Source organism: Cupressus sempervirens, chromosome 11 (genome assembly GCF_028749045.1).
Source record: "Cupressus sempervirens isolate cs-2001-9-10 chromosome 11, ASM2874904v1, whole genome shotgun sequence".
In the NCBI taxonomy this organism is placed as follows: Eukaryota; Viridiplantae; Streptophyta; class Pinopsida; order Cupressales; family Cupressaceae; genus Cupressus; species Cupressus sempervirens.
In genome coordinates, this window is record NC_143128.1 from 509,875,685 (window position 1) to 509,893,206 (window position 17,522).

The 17,522-nt window shown below is 33.9% G+C and overlaps 1 pseudogene across 1 annotated transcript; it reads right to left on the reverse strand.

The window, feature by feature from the left end:
* Positions 1–7,820: 7,820 nt before the first annotated feature.
* Positions 7,821–11,927, reverse strand: LOC149530598 (leucine--tRNA ligase, cytoplasmic pseudogene; annotated as a pseudogene). The gene is made up of 2 exons (XR_016358550.1): positions 11,763–11,927; positions 7,821–11,250 (listed from the first exon to the last, which is right to left on the reverse strand). The product of XR_016358550.1 is annotated as a leucine--tRNA ligase, cytoplasmic pseudogene (transcript).
* Between the last annotated feature and the right edge of the window lie 5,595 nt (positions 11,928–17,522).

Sequence of the window (17,522 nt, forward strand, 5' to 3'; positions counted from 1 at the left end):
TATCATGTTCTTGTCTGCTAATTTGGGGACCAATTCCCATGTCTCATTCTTCACTATCAGATCCAATTGTTCTTTCATAGCTTGCTTCCAATAGTCATATTTACATGCATCATCTACATTCTTTGGTTCAACTTGAGATATCAGACATAGTTCTTCATTGATTCTACTTCTTGTCATCACACCTTTATCTCTGCTTCCGATGATCTTATCTAGTGGCTGATAATTTTTCATATTCTTACCAAAAGTATGAGTTATTATCTCAACTCTTAGCTTTGTTGAAGGTTTTGAGCTTTGTTCATGCCTTTTCTCTCCTTCATTCTAAAAATCATTGTTAGTCTCAAAGAATACTTTATCATTCCTTGGTTTAATAACAACATTCTCATCATTAGAATTGTAGTCAACTACTCTTTCTTGTATCCTAAATTTCTCATCAACTCTTGCATTTGTACTCTCAAAAGTAGCCTTAGTTATCAGATTATAACATCTATAGGCTCTACTTTTCAATGAATAACCAATAAACATACCTTCATCACTTCTAGCATCAAATTTACCAACATCATCATAATCTCTTTTGATATAACATTTGCTACCAAAAATTTAGAAATACTTAACTTTAGGTGAGTGAACAAACCAGAGTTCATAAGGGGTCTTGTTTTTGTTTTTCCTAACTTGCAATTTGTTCATAGTATACACTATTTTATTCACAGCTTCTCTCCAAAACATCTTGGATACATCATTCTCAGCTAACATAACTCTTACTGCTTTTGTTACTGACTTGTTTCTTCTCTTTGCAATGCCATCTTGTTCAGGGGTTCTTGGAGCTGATAATTGTCTTTTGATTCCATTAGCTTCACAAAAGATGTTAAACTCATTAGAAGTAAACTCTCCTCCTCTATCTAATCTTAAACATTTAATCTTCATGCCTAATTCATTCTCAACTCTATTCTTGAATATCTTGAACTTATCAAATGCCTTAGATTTTTCTTTAAGAAATGCAACCCACATCATTTTAGAAAAGTCATCAACTAAAATCATGAAATACCTTTCACCATAGAATCCTTCAATATTTGTAGGACCACTAAGATCTATATGTACAATCTCCAACTTTTCTTTAGTAGTGAACTTCTTGCTAGAAAAAGAAGTTCTAGTATGCTTTACTAATACACATTCCTTGCAAATTGTGTTAGTAGGCTTAACAATCTTAGGAAAATCTCTAACTACAACCATATTACTAGTTTTCACAATGTTGTCAAAGTTTATATGACAAAATATCTTATGCCATAACCAACTGTCATCTACCTTGGTAACCATACATGTCATTTCAATTGGATTCAGCTAAAAAATATTACCTCTAGATATAGTTCCTATTCCAATCACCTTTCCATCTTTGTCTTTGATCATGCATCTCTTCTCTATGAACTATAACTAGAAACCTTTATCCACTTGTTGTCCAACACTCAAAAGATTGTGTTTCAAACTATCAACAAAATATACATCCTTAGTGTTAGTCTTATCATCAAGAGTTATAGATCCAATATCTTTAACATGGCATGCTGTATTGTTTCCAAATCTGACAATGGCTCGATCACGACTTTCAAAATCAACACACTTGTTCATATCACTAGTCATATGATGTGAACAACCCTTGTTAATTATCCAATCATATTTCTTTTCAACCTATGATACTAAATCCATTTTCTTTAGACTTTCTTCTCTAATAGCTACAAATCATATTTCATCATCACTAGCACTTACTACTTGTCCATCATAATCATCTTCTTTATTTGCATACAAACACTCTCTATCTCTTCTAGGTTTGAACTTTTCTTTATACTTTTTCTCTCTTTTAGGACACTTAGATGAATAATGGCCAAACTCATTACAAGCCCAAAATTTAAAAATTTTCTTACCATCATTTTCTCTTCTTTCTAGAAGGTCTACTCCTTCTATCTTTATGTCCTCATCAGATCTGCTACTGCTAGAAAAATCTCCTCTAGCACTTGTGCTCCTTGACAAACTAGGTCAAATTTTTAGGGCACAGAAAGTTGTTTCTATTTTGATCAATTCTCTAGATTGTCTAAACTCATTCTCATATGTTTCAAGTCTCCCAAGTAGTGTCTCCTTTGTGAAATATTTGATACAAGAGATCAACAATTGTATCATTTGAACTACTTACTTAAATGGTGGTGTTAAGCTCTTCAATATCTTCTAGATCACCTCATCATCTTCCTTGGTTCCTCCTTGAGATTTGATACGTGCAGTAATTTCTAATATCCTTCTTACATATGTTCTTATAGATTCATCTTCTATTATTTTAGCATCTTGAAATGCACAAATCCAACTTTGTAGCCTCAATTTCTTAGAATGTTCATCACCTTCAAAACTATTTTCCAAATCTTTCCAAATCTTATGAGAAGTATCAAGTGATTTTATTTGGTTGTACTCAATTTTAGGAAGTGCAGACAATAGCGCTTCTCTAGCTCTCATGTTGCACACGAAAAGTTCTCTCTCATCCTCGGTACAAGTCTCCAATGAACTTTCAATGATAATTGACTGTTCTAATTTTGTCAAGATCCAATATCCTAGACTTATACACAATAGATGTGCCTTTATCTTTCCTACCAGCTATCATAATTTGTTCCATCAAACTTTGGGCTATCCTTTCTGAATATGTTTGTCATGGATCTCCCAAAGTTGTTAAACTTTATCTTCAAGGACCCGATGCTCTAATACCAATTGTTAAAAAATAATAGTCCACCAAGATAACTGGGGAGGGGGGCAGGGGTGAATTGGTTATCCAATTAAAACATTTATCAACCTTAAATAATCTTAACCATTCAATCCACAACCATAAAAAGATGCATATACACAATTACACTGGATATGTTAACTAGGGAGACCTTTGATCAAAGCTAAAACCTCAATGGGAATGATGCCCATAAGATGATGTACTAATATAAATATTCCTTGTTAGAGGATGGACCCTATTAGGAGTCTATTACAACATTTAGTACATATGAGTCCCTGTTAGGAGACTTTGAATCTTTGTTAGGAGATTCCATCCCTGTTAGGAGTTGTAGAAGGTAGAAGGACCCACATCCAAACAAATTTTGGGGCAAGACCACTGAACTCACTATCCAACTGATCTTTTAACTATTCCTTGCAGAATAATTATCTTTACTATACTTTAACTTCTTTCCTCTATCTTGTCAACTGGACTGATCAATGTTAGACCTTGTAAACTAGGTCACAAACCTTAGATCAAAATAAAAAACTTTGGATCACATAATAAAACCTCAACAATGAAGTTTTCTCCTACTTTACCCTATTCTGTTTATCTTCACATTCTGCTCTTTGTGTTGCTTATAATCATTCACTTTCATTTCTTATATAACAAAGGAAAAGGTCCTTCCTTTATATTGAATCCATAAAACAATTCCCCAAGTTAGCTATTACACCTTCTCAATCAATTATTATAGGAACACATTAAGAACACATTATACTTAGCGATAACATTAATCTTTCACCTTGTAAGTTGAATAACTTTCCATATGTGTGACATTATGATGAGCGAGATTAGCTACATCATTTCCAACAAGTCTTTTACACATCTTTAACTTCAAATTATCATAATAACAACTCTGCTAAGAGATATGACAAGTTTACCAGAACATGCTTCTGTAAACTCTATCTTAGAATAGTCTTCACTGAAACTTGTATAACTTCTTCCTAAGTTAATATCTTATGCTTTTGAGTTTAGCTGCATGTACTAGAGACTTACTATCATCTTCCTTTAACCTTGCTAGTGAAAGCATTTAATGATCTATCCATACCAACTTGATCTTTCCATTGTTCTGCTGTCAGATACCATAGAAAACTACTATGTTGATATCAATGATAAAGAAAGTCATGAATATAACATATCTCATGTTAATGATCTAATTATGTTTTTACAATACTCCCCCATAGAAGTTGTTGGATACAATTTTTCAATTGTGTGTTATCTTTGATGTTACACAAATGCCATATCAGTTAGCAGACAGAGTCTCCCGAGCTCAATTGGTCAACAAAGAAAATTCTAGAGTCTACCGAGCATTCCTAAAAATTACTCTATGGAAACAATGTCTACCGAGCTCACTCGAGCTTCGAAGGATTTTGTAGCAGAAGTCAGTGGTAACCAAGCTCACAAGGTTAGCAAAGGAAAGTTAGTGTTTACTGAGTTCACTCGGTCTCCAAAGGATTTTGCAAAGTTTGCAGTGTTCACTGAGCTTCAATTGGTTAACACTAGAAATTAGTTCTAGAATAGTGTTTACCAAGTAGGGTCAGCCAATGAAGGATTTTCATTATTTTGAGAAATAAAGCTTAATTGTTTTATGTAATAATTGTAGCTGATAGAGGTAATGATTATTGCTAAATGTAACTTGTAAATGAGCCGACTTGACAATTTGTAAGGTATAAATAAAAGGTCAAGCTATGAATTCTAAAGTGTAATAAGTGAGCATGCAAGTGTGTTGATTGTGTGAAGAGGAAAGTGTGAGCAAATTTTGAAGAAGGATCAAATATCCTTGAGGAGTAGCAAAGTTGTATTTGATCATAGAGGATCTAATAAAGTAGAACTGAGATCTGTATCAGCAATTTAGTTACATCTCATTCAAGTCAAGTCATTGTTACTTTCTCACCATTGTAGTAGTGATTCCTAAATCTCTTAATAGAGTTGGTTTAATAGCCATTTTTAAAATCCTCTAACAAGGTAATAGTTCTATTGAATTGTTCTAAAGTCTTCTAGCAAGGCCACTCCTAACAAGGTGATTAAATCCTCTAACAAGGTCACACCTAACAGTGTGTTTTGTAACCTTTAACAGGTTTGGCTCTTAATAGGGCTCATTTCAAAAGAGTGAAAATTAGTAACTAGTTACTTGGTGGTTTTTCCCATATTAGATTTCCATGTTAAATCTAGTGTCTCTTGTGTTCATGTTATTTCTTTTATGCATGCATGTTAATCACTATGAATGTTTAAGTTCTATTAAAGATAACATACATTGCATCTACCAAGTTATAGCATTTTTCTGTATAGCTACAAAGTGAAAGTAGTAACTAGTTTTATAAGACATCTAAGGGATTTATGGAATTATTTTGTGGTAACTAATTCACTCCCCCTCTCAGTTGCTCCATCTATATTTCCAACAATTGGATCAGAGCTTTTGGTGCTTGCAGAAAGGATTTCAAGGATCTAAGCTAAAAATCAGGATGTCTTACAAGAGGGAAATTCCAAGGCTTAATAGAGATAACTTTTTAGCATGGCAAGGTCTCATGAGACTCCATTTGGCTTCCATTGGAGATACAAGATTGAAATATATTGATGAAGAATGTACAACTTCTTTTGGTACATTATTTGTTAATGACATTGCTAAGAAAAAGACTCATAACACCATGATGATAGACATTGCATCAACCCTAAGCTATGAAGAATTTGATGATATCAAGGACTACAAAATTGCCTTTTCTATGTGGAACAAGCTAAAAGATATCTATGGAGGTGATGAAAATGTGAGGAGAGCCAAAGAAGAAAGTCTAAGAGGAAAATTTCATCAGATGAGGATGAGAGATAATGAAAAAATTGCCAAATATGTTGAAAGAGTCAAAGCAAGCGTTAGTGCAATCAAAGCTTTTGGAGGAGATATCAAAGAGGAAACAATTGTAAGCAAAGTTCTTAGAACATTTATTCCCATTTATGCAATTAGAGTTTCTACAATTCAAGAAAGAAGATGTGAAACAAATCATAAGATAAAATTAGAGGCCATAGTAGGAAGATTGACTGCATTTGAGCTAGATAACTATGACTACTATGTTCCAGCTTCCAAGAACATTGAATCAACATTTGAAGCCAAGCTTTCACTCAAATAAAAGGGCAAAAAGATAAAGGATTCTTAGTCAAAAAGTGAAGAAGAATCAAAAGAGTGTTCTGACAGTGATCTTGAGGTGGTTGAAGTTCTACTTGTAAGGAAATATTCCAAAGGAAAAGGAAAATACAAAAGGTAAGGTTCCTCTAATCTATTTTTCATGTGAGAAAATTGGTCATATTACTGCTAGGTGTCCAAACAAGAAAAAAGGATGAGAAGAAAGGTCACAAGTGTAATGGAAAGAAAGACTTCAAATCATTCAAGGACAAAGGTAAGAAAACATGCTTCATGGCTAAGGATTCTAAGGATTCTAATAATAGTGAAAATGAAATTGTTTTACATTACTGTGAAAGATGAATCTGATAATGATGAGGAAGATAAGATGACACTTATCTCTCATGTGAGAAAAAATGATACATGGATCATAGATAATGGTTGTTCTCATCATATGACTGGTGACAAAACTAAGTTTGAACATTTTGAAGACTATGATGGTGGTAGTGTGAGGTTTGGAAATAATAACCTTGTTGCATAAAAGGAAGAGGAAGAATCTCACTAACCAAAGAGCTTGTATGTGATAATGCCTATTGTGTTGAAGGACTAAAACATAATCTATTGAGTGTGGCACAACTAATAAATATTGGATTCAAGGTAGAATTCATGCATGGAAAAGAAAGACTACTGGATGACAAAGAAGAGCTAATTGGATCAGGAATACAAACAAAAGGTAATTTGTTCTATCTTGAACTTGGTAAATGTTCATGTTTTATTGCTCAAGTTGAAGAAAGTTGGTTATGGCATAGAAGGGTATGTCATGTGAATTTTGATAAACTAGTGAAAATAAGAAAATTCAAGAAAGTAAGAGGCATTCCTAGTATAAAGAAACTTGATGTTGGTCTATGCAAGAATTGTCAGATTGGTAAGGTGGGAAAAACTAGCTTTAAAAGTAAAAACTATCAGTCTGAAGAAATTTTGAAAATTGTGTATACTGATTTGTGTGGACCTATTGGAATTGAGAGTTATACTAGAGAAAAGTTCTTCATTACTTTTGTTGATGACTACTCTAGAATGATGATTATCATGTATCCAAGAGAGAAGTGAGAAGCATTTGAGAAGTTCAAATGGTATTTGGCCAAAGTAGAGAAGGAAATAGGAAAAATATTGAAATGCTTAAGATCAAACAAAGGTGGTGAATTCATCTCCCATGAATTCAATAACTACTGCATTGAAAGAGGAAACAAAAGATAGGTATCAGCCACTGGAACTCCCGAGCAAAATGAAATAGTTGAAAGGAGGAACAAATCTATCATGGATTGTGCAAGAACTCTAATGATTGAAAAGAATATTGCTATCAAATACTAGAAGGAAGCTGTCAGCACTACAGTTCATACCTTGAACTGAGTACAATTGAAGAAGGACTCATTCAAAACCTCCTATGAGTTATGGTATGGCTATAAACCCAATGTAAGTTACCTAAAAATATTTGGAAGCAAATGTTATATTTTGAAAGAATATAGAAAAGACAAATTTGATGTGAAGGGTGATGAAGGCATATTTTTGAAATATTCTTGCAAAAGTAAGACATATAGATGTTTGAATTTGTCTACTCACAAAATCATAGAAAGTGCACATATGAAAGTTGATGAGTTTGTAGAAAGGATTAAAGAAGAAAGCAAAAAGAGATAAATAACATTTTTAAAAAACAAAAGCATGTTCCTAATTAAACAAATATATTTACATAATGCAATATGATTAGCCTGTGCAAAAAACAAATTGCAAGGAAATGCATCAAACAAGTGTGCAAGTATCCTACCTTTTGGTTGGACCTAAAAATGAAGACAAGTGAAAATAATGCTAGATGATGTGCAAGAGCAGTTCCTTATAAATTTTACTTTGAAGCTGCATTAAAGGAAAGCAGTGTTTGAAGTATGAGTAATCCTTGAAAGCAAAAGTTGATTTCATTTTAAAACTTGACCTCACTCACTCAAGCAAGATTATGTAATAATAACTTAAAAAGTACCAGTTTTGTTTAAAGATTTTTTCTTAAAACTTGAAGCGGACATGAAGATTGAAATCAGATTTCCTGGCGAAGGGGGCGTGTACTTCAACACTGAAACATGAGGACGCACTCTATGCATAGCATTTTCGTATGCTGCAGACAATACCTCTAATTCTTGAAGGCCTATTTGTCTCTTGATCAAGTCCACATTTTCTTGAAGGACTTGCATCTGACCAAAACATAACTTCAAATCCAGTGCTTGAGGCCCCACAGCAAGAGCCTCAGCCTTTTTTAAATTCAGAAATGGCATGCACTATTTAAGCACTTGGTTAAAATTAGAATGTCTTCCAATGGAAATTTACTTCAAAGTAGCTAATATTTCCTGGTCTGGAGCAAAAGAGCGACTGTTTCTATCATATGTATCCTGGAGAATCTTCAGACATATTGCCTTCCAATCTCTATATTCCTCTTCAACATAGACTAGTCCTATCAATGGCTTTAACTCCCTGGCTCCTGTTGAAGGTTTCGATGAATCTTTCTTAGCCTTCTTAGGAGTAGACATCTGCTTCTGAAAATGCTTCCTCATGGAAACAATTGTGTCCTACAAATATTTATTGGCACACTTAAGGGTAAGATCAGGTGACTCTGCAGTTGGCCACCTTGATTTGACTGCAAATCCTTCCCTCTTCAGAATTTCTTTCCATACATGTTCTGCATAGTGAGGACATATGGGAGTGATTAGCCATGTTTGGACATCCATGAATCACCATACTAAATCATGATTCATGCCACCTAAACCACATGACAGCCTATACTCATCCTGAGCTGCCTAAAGATCATAGAAACCAGTCTTCAAGGCCTCTCTAAAGATCATTATGTTGTAGTTCATATTAGTCAGCTCAATGGCAATATTTATTTCATTATTAAACACCCTATCTGCATGAGTAGAAGGGAGACCTTACTTCAAAGATGCTGCTGATGCCAAAACATCCTCCATCCACTTGATCTCTTTTGTAAGATGGAGAATTTTAGTATTAGTAGTATAAAAAACAAAATTGGCATCATCCATTACATCACCTGCATCAGCCAATGAATATCGAGTAGCGTCTGAAGAGAAATCCTCCATTGCTTGACGTAAAGTTCTAAAATTGCCTGTAGACTTTGACATCTTTTCAGAGTTGAGCATAAGATGCCCATTACACCTAAATGAATATGGCCATTTCTCCTTTGGCAATATTGCTGTGTGGTTATAAATGCAAAAGGTGAGATGGTTCTGAATCAAATTCTTGCCAAAAACTCGTAAATCAAAGGGGTACTAGTGCTCAAACTCTTTCTTCATGCACTTTAGCAAGTCGGTGGAAAAGGACCCCCACAAAATATAAAATTCCAAACCTCAGCTGTCATCTGCTCTGCTTTTATTTTAGTGGAAGTCTTACCATATATGTCCCCATTTTGTAAAAGGTGAGCAACAGTATAATAGGCCATGTATAGTATGGAGTCTGACAAAGATTGTACAAGAAATTACTCATCCCAAGGAATTCTTGTTCCAAGTCCAAATGATCTAGAACAGGCCCATTGATTAGGCCAGCCCAGTGTATGCTCAAATCCATGTCTAGCCTCATCATAGTAAAGTCCCATTTTTCCCAAACACTGCTGGAGCTTCTCTCTCCACTCAAGTTTGCCGTATGTTAGATACCATTGGTCGGTGAGGGCTACAATACATTCATCACCTGACCTGGAAATAACTTTTTTCTCATGCTCACTGTACATCACTGCCTTCCTTGTCTCCAAAAGCTCTTTCCTAATCAATGGTTTTGTTGCTTGAACATCCATGCTGCTAAACTCTCCCACAAGCATTTTTCCCTCGGTAAAACCTTTCAAATAAGTCAATCTCTTTGCCTCTTCAAGTTTATCTTTGTCATTCTAACTTTTGATCTTCAACTCTTTGCACACTCTTTCAGTTGATTTGTCCCCATATCCTAAGATATTGATGATAGGAATAACTTCAAATGATACCCATAAGTCCTCTACTCCAAACTTGTCTCTAAGGGCTGCTTTTGACTTCAAATCTAATAGAGCCATGTAATTATCAGGATAATCATTGGGCACACTGGTCACTATACCTGTTCCTTTGTCTGTTAGAATTGTTAGCATGGGAAGGGCATACACTTTGTCATTAGCTGCAAGAGGTGACCTCAACGAAAGACCAATTAAGTCATGGCCTATCAAGTCAACTAGGCATGATGGCTTTTCAGGGACCTTGGACATATGCTGATAAGCAAGATTAAGAGCAGCTCCATGAGTGATAATAAAGACGTCTCTATCATTGATTTCAAATGCACCATACTTACCATCAGGCAATACCCAAGCATTCATTTGACCATAATTTATTTTCAACCGCAATGTTGCTGTAGCTAGAAACACATTTCTACCTTCCAACTTCTTCATTTTCTCCGTGAAAGGCAGAATTACTTCCATTTTGATAAGGGTGTATTCTTGTGGTTGTACGCCTTCACCTGTGGCCCTGTCATGATCTGCACAAGGTTGTCCATCTAAAGGAGAATAGATGGTATACCGCATGTCCTTCACAATTTTTCCCATATCTTTCAGAACCCTCATTTTCCATCGCACAAAGGAATCATAAAATGGATTCATGTCAGTGGTGATAAACGAGCATCTCCAATCAACTCCAACTCCAAACATTTTGAGATCTTCTTTTGCCATGGGAGGAAAGTAGGTGAGGCAATGATAAGGATCCCTAAATTGTGCTATCTCTCTATTTTCCAATCCCAAACTCTGCATTATTTGCCACTGGTACTTTGCAGAAGCTTTGGACCTTTTTCTCTTAAACTGATGTCGCCCACCATTGAGTTTTGGTTCATTTGGTGGTTGGTCTTCTAATTCTTCATCATTATTCTTAGCAGGGAAAACTGGAGGATTTCCAAACTGCTTAATCTCATTATCTAGCTTATCAGCACAGGCCTTGATGGGCATACCAGTGCCGTGAATGCCAAAAGGGAAGAGAACATTCCTGCCCCTCAATCTATGGTATGCTGAAGCAAACTCCAACTTGGAGAAAGAAAATGCATGGCATAAATGAAGGGCACCATTCATATAAGGGTAAGGGAAGTTGCCAAAATACTTCTTGCCTTTTGTAGGGGGTTTAGGGCCTGCGTATGCTTTGAACACCTCACTTTCTTCCCATCTCATTTGCACATCCCTTTGAATTTTCAGCAGCTGATCTCTGTGGACTAAGCTCTTAGCGCCCTCCTGGGCTGTTGCTACTATTGTTGTGCTATTCATTCTCCTAATGCAGACCCAAACACAATACTTCAACAACAATTGTGCAAACTGCAGATGATGAACGGTGTTTTCATTCACAGCGGTTAGTATGCAATTAAATTAGCCACAACTACAGAGGTATCTGCGTCATAATTAAACAAATAATTCTCAAAATTTACACTGATGCAAATAAATCTCAAGGAATTCATTCTAAAACTGAACAATATCCTAATCAAGTAGATACACTATAATAAGCTCCATATGATCAGAAAAAGATCAGTTAGACTTCATTGAAGAATTGGAAGAACTCAGATGACATATGAAGCAAGTATCTGGTATCAAAAATTGGAAACTAGGAACTTCATGGTCTGCAAGAAATGTAAATTCTTCTACCATTCTGAATTGATACAACATTAAGGAAGTAAGAAAACATTAAGAAATTTTGAAAGACAACAAGTCCTTTCCATAGAAAAACATAAAAGAACCCAATTTGGACTACAAGCCCGATTTGATTAATCAAAATACCAAAACTAATTTATACGGATGTAGGCCAAAAAAAATTGAAGATAAAGACAACCCACCCAATAAGAGTAGCCTGGAAGCCAAATCTGACAGATGAAAATGAAGAAGATTCAAATGATTTGTTCAAGATGAACGGATTGTTGTTCCACCTTCTACAAACCTGAGAGGGTCAAAATCTACACATGAGCATTCATCAAATGTTGTTCTTTATTTCATCATCTAAATCGATTTCCTCGACTTAGAAATTGTTGCTTGATATACACAAGTGGGATACAAACCCTACTCCTAATGGTTGCGTTCCCAAGCCACATAGAACTTGCTCAGCATTTGGCTTGTGGATATGAAAAGGTTAATTTAAAAACAAACAAAACATGATTTTTGACATATTGGTGCAATACCTATTTTCCTTATAATTAGGATTTGTCTTTTCGATGCTTTATAGATTAAAACAAATAAAAGCATGATTTTTTATACATTTTAGTGAAATAATTTTATTTCATATAATCAGAATTTGTTTTATCAATTTTTTAAAAATTTATAATAAAATTCAATAGGCCCTTGGTGTATGGTGAAGTTGAATGGCTCAAAAAAGCCCACTAGGGATGTTTCTTATTGTTTGGCTCTTAGCCGAAGATGTTTCAGGCATGCCTGGCCCTGTATCGGGTACTTAAAACTTGTTTGTGGATGACCTCCATCAAAAAATAAAAATAATTTATAATAGAATAAAATTAAAATAAAATTAAAAAAATGATTTTTGGCATTTTAAAAATTAAAATAGAATTTACTATATTTTACATAGATATGTTTCATTGTAATGCAAGAGTTATTTTACATATCAAGAAAAAAAATCATGATAGTAAAATAAATTAGATATTAAGAACTTTTCTAATGATTCTTGGCAATTGTTCAGAACTCTTTGTCTTATCAATTTAGATATACCTTTATTTTAACAAGTTTGTTTGATTGAAGGAGCACTCAATAGAATTTTGTATAATGCCAAATGGATCTGTGTGTATTTACATGACAAATCATCCAAACAACGGTGTCGAGTGACAAGATTGTTTTCCTTATATGTTAGAAATTAATGTGTTTAGTGATACTTTTATAATTGAGAATGATGTGAAATAGAAAACGCTTGGTATCCTTGAATTTCATTTAATATTCCCACTAGTATGAAGTTGGATAGTTTAAATAGTTTGAATAGGAGCAATAAGTGCTTACATCCTATATTTTAGACATACAAAGATAAATTGAATGTCTGATATCATCATTTCATTCTTACTATGTTTGGTTAACAATTGAACTATGTTTTAATGCAAATTATGAATACCATATGTGATAGCATAGTAGGAATAGTATCCATATAGATTTATTTAACAAGTGTTCATGTTTTCAGCAGATATACAATTAATGGTATGTTTATGAGCTTATAGTGGATGAGTAAATAATTATTTTCTTTAGAGTTTATTTATATTCTTTTATTTTCCCTTGTGTGTGGGCGTTGATTTCTAATGGTTTGATATGCACCTAAGGTAAACTATATCTTATGAGATAATAATTTTATCCTTCATCCTAATTATCATATCGGTTGGACATATGATTTGTTTTTAAGATGATATGCTTTAACGCATAATTGATAACATCTTATACTGATTTTGTGATGGTTTTCCATTACATTTTGATGGTACTTTATGATATGCTTATGATTCTTATCTTACATGTTTCACATGCATATATGACAGTTATGATGTGAATTGGAAATAAGGATGATTAATTTCTTTTGATTATGATAAGATGGATACTAACCTAAATATGAGTTTTTGTGTCTTTATCACATACACATTACAACTAATATCATATGAGTTATCTTTGTTGAATGTATTTTTTTTGGCACATTTTTTGATTGAGATTTGCTCAATAATATGAAATTATCCCATGCCTTAGTGTTTCAATGATATGCTATATTTGCACAATTCCATTACTCTCCTCTTAGTTTTGCTTGTTTAGACTAGCTCATTGATGGGTTGAGTATCTTTCATGATAGGAAAGATTCTGAAGAAGCTTAACAACTTCATGGTAGGGTGGTAAAACACTCCTACAATATTCTCACCCTTGTGTTCTTAGATAGGTTCTAAAGCTCCTTTACAGTTTGGTTATCCTAGTCAGACCATCTCAGTATTTTGGTATCCTAGTATTTGATATATGTATTTCTTTTAAATTTAATGATAACTGAGAATTAATGTTGACTCTTCAATATTCAAAGGACCTTGACTCTCGTAGAATTCTCCACATTCTATGGAGAATGTTGATGTGGCATTGATTTTGCAAGGGCAATCTTTACATATGGTATCAAAGCTCTTGGTTCCACACTTGGGCCTTGAGTTCAGTATGTTAGACACACAAGTGTAAGTCAACTAGCTTAATCTATATTATATGAGTTGATGACATGGGTTGAATGGTGTATCTTCCAACTATGATTACTTTGACATAGAAGGATAAGATGCTCCTTATGTATGCCAAGATGTTGGGTTGACACTACATTCTTTAAAATATTATCAAAATAGAAAGTTTATGGAATGAATTGTAATTTGTGTACCTCATATGGTTATGATTATATTTTGATTTAAATTATGTGATGGTATTAAATGCATATTGTTGTATTATACTTTAAGTATTTATTTCTTTTCCTAGGTGATGCAAGAAGTGTGTAAATTTCTATTAACTATTGAGATAGTCAAATGATAGTTGACTTTTGCACTAGGCTATGAGTGCCTATCAAAGCAAGACTTGGCTTGTGATAGAAAAGAAAAATGTCTTTTATTGTGTAAACAACATGTGATGCACATGTGGTGCAATAATATTTATTTTATTTTTTATGCCAGATTCATGTGGTTCATTGAGTAACCTAGTATGATAAGTAGGAAGAACATGGATTTTGTTTGCGAAAGCATTGCATGTTCTATTTTGCATTTAGAAATGTGTGATTATCAAGATAAATTGCATGTGATGCATGTGATGTTTTGTTATGTTCTTAGCAGTCCTTAGACACAAGGTGTCGTTAAATATTTGCCCCTTCTTAGTGATTGGTGAGAGTCATTGTGCCTTATGTGAATTGGGTTTTATTGATTATATTTAGTTTCATGAACTCTGATGTGATGAGGAGCTAGCTTGAAAATTTTCCTTGTGACCACATAGTCATTGATGTTTGAAGTGAGCTATCTAGTCTAAATCTTTTTCTCCTTTATTTTATTGGTTTTGTGCCTCCTTCTTGGACTTTGATTTGAGAATTATGAATCTTGATTTCAAGATTTCTTTGATTCTTGAGGTGGCTAGGGTCTGTACTTTTATGATGATAGTCTTGTGTTTTGAAGTGATGTCTTCTATCTTGTTTAGTGTGCAACAATGATATGATGTATAAGGGAGTAGATTGTGAAGAACATGTCATTCTTCCTTTTGCATTTATTTTATTTTTGGAAAGCTTATCTTTTGGTGTGGTGTCGAATGTGAACAAATGGGCAGGAGTAGAAGTGATGCTTTCCTTTTTCACTCTACTTGTTAGTGTAATGTTGGTACTAAAAAATGCTTTGGCCAAAGCTATGTGCATATGTGCATTTGATATTCTTTCCCATATTTCATCTCCCTTCACAATCCATTATTAGGGCTACTTGGACATATGTGGGAAAGTACTATGTTTCATGGTTTCACTAGATACCTCCTTTCTACATTATTGGGCATTATCGACTTGGAAATTCTACATGTTAGGTAGAATCCCAAAGAAAGTACCCTTTGTATTGAGTGAGCATTACTAGGTTGGGTATTCTATATGTTACATAGGATCCCAAGGAAGTGCATTTTGTATTATTTGGGCATTGTAGGGTTGGATATTCTATGTGTTATGTAGGATCCCAAGGAAGTTTAAGGCTTCATGGTTGGGCAGGAAAGCACTTCAACCATATTTTATGTAATGATTGAATGGCGAGAAGGAAATACTCAAAATTTGTGCTTATATGTTGGTTAAGCACATTGTGGTGATGAGACGAGCTTGAGGACCTAGGTCACATAAATGATAAAAATTGGATTTACTAATCATTGCAAGTGATTAGTGAGCATACTTAGACAATTTACTTAATGGTGCATATCATATGGTAGATGGTATTGCACTTGTATGATGTGCTTATTGCTCCATGTTTGACATGTAGATCAATATTTTCTATGATGCTCATAGAGGTATGACACTTTAGATTATACTTGATGTATTTATTAAATCATGCATTTTGATGGATGGATGATGTCTAGGTCAACATCCTTGAATATGTTGGAAATATAAGAGGAGAGGGGTGAATCAATTACTATAATAATAAATCCCAGATCCCTTAGATGTCAGTACAAAATAAACTTTGAAAACTGAGCTTTGTTGATGCTTGGCAAACACAGGAAAAAATGTTGTAACTTGGTAAAATTTGAAAATTCTTGACAAATACTTAACATTCAAATCTTAAGATATTATGCATGATTAATATTACTTAAATCTATGTGAAAACATATAAGAGAAATATCAAGAACACATTTGACACCAAGATTTAATGGGGAAACCCAATTTGGGAAAAACCATTAATTGCAACTAGTTACTAATTTTCACTCTTATGAAATGAGCCCTATTAGGAGCCAACCCTATTAAATATTACAAAACACACTATTAGGTGTGACCCTGTTAGAAGATTTAATCATCCTATTAGGAGTGGCCTTGTTAGAGGTCTTTGGCAAATTCAATAGAAATGCCACTTTGTTAGAGGATTTACAAATAGCTATTAAGCCAATTTTGTTAAGAGATTTAGATCACCACTACAATGGTTAGAGAGTAACAATGACATGACCTAACTTCTAATGCAAGTGAATTGTTGATTACAGATCTCAATTCTGGCTTGTTTACTTGATCCTTCTTGATCGAATGTATCTTTTCAACTTCACAAGGATATTCTTCTTATCCTTCTAATTTGCTTCCTCTTAGCATCAATGAATCTTCAATTATCTTCCATGCCTTCTCACACTTTTAATCCTCAACTTGACCTTATATTTATATCTTTCATATTGTCAAGTTGGCTAGAATATAACTTAGAACAATTAATATTCATCTCCTCAGTTGGCTAGAACCAATAGACAAATCAATTGAACTTAATATGCCAAAACAAGAAAATCCTATGTCAGTTGGCCCTACTTGGTAGACAATAACTTAGAAATGATTTTCCTATGTTAACCAAGTGAACTCAATCAACACTGCATATTCATAAAGTTCCTTTGGTAACCAAGTGAACTCGGTTAACACTAGTTCCATCCAACATTTCCTTCATTAATCGAGTGAGCTCAGTTAACACTCAACTTCTACAAACTTTTGTTTGACGCCCGAGTGAACTCAGTAGATACTGCCTTTTGAAATAGGCAAACTCTGGAATGCTCGGTAGACATAGAAAATTATCTTCAATACCTAAGTGAGCTCGACATACACTAATTAGTAGTGATATGACAACTTGTTTAACATCAAAGACAATACACAATTGATCAATTATTTCAACAATCTCCCTCATTGGCATTTATGGCAGCACAACATGTCATAACACAATGAAAATTTTAGAGCAAAAATAGAGTAAGGAATTATCCTTAGTTTCATTTTGATTCTCATCCATGAGAACTCCCTCTATTAGTGTGAACTCTTTTTGCCTTAGTTTCTCCCTCAGTTAGAAACCTTCTTGTCTGTTACAACTTCTTCTACCTTTGGTATCAAACCAAGTTCTTTCTCCCATTTTACATTTCTTTACAAAATT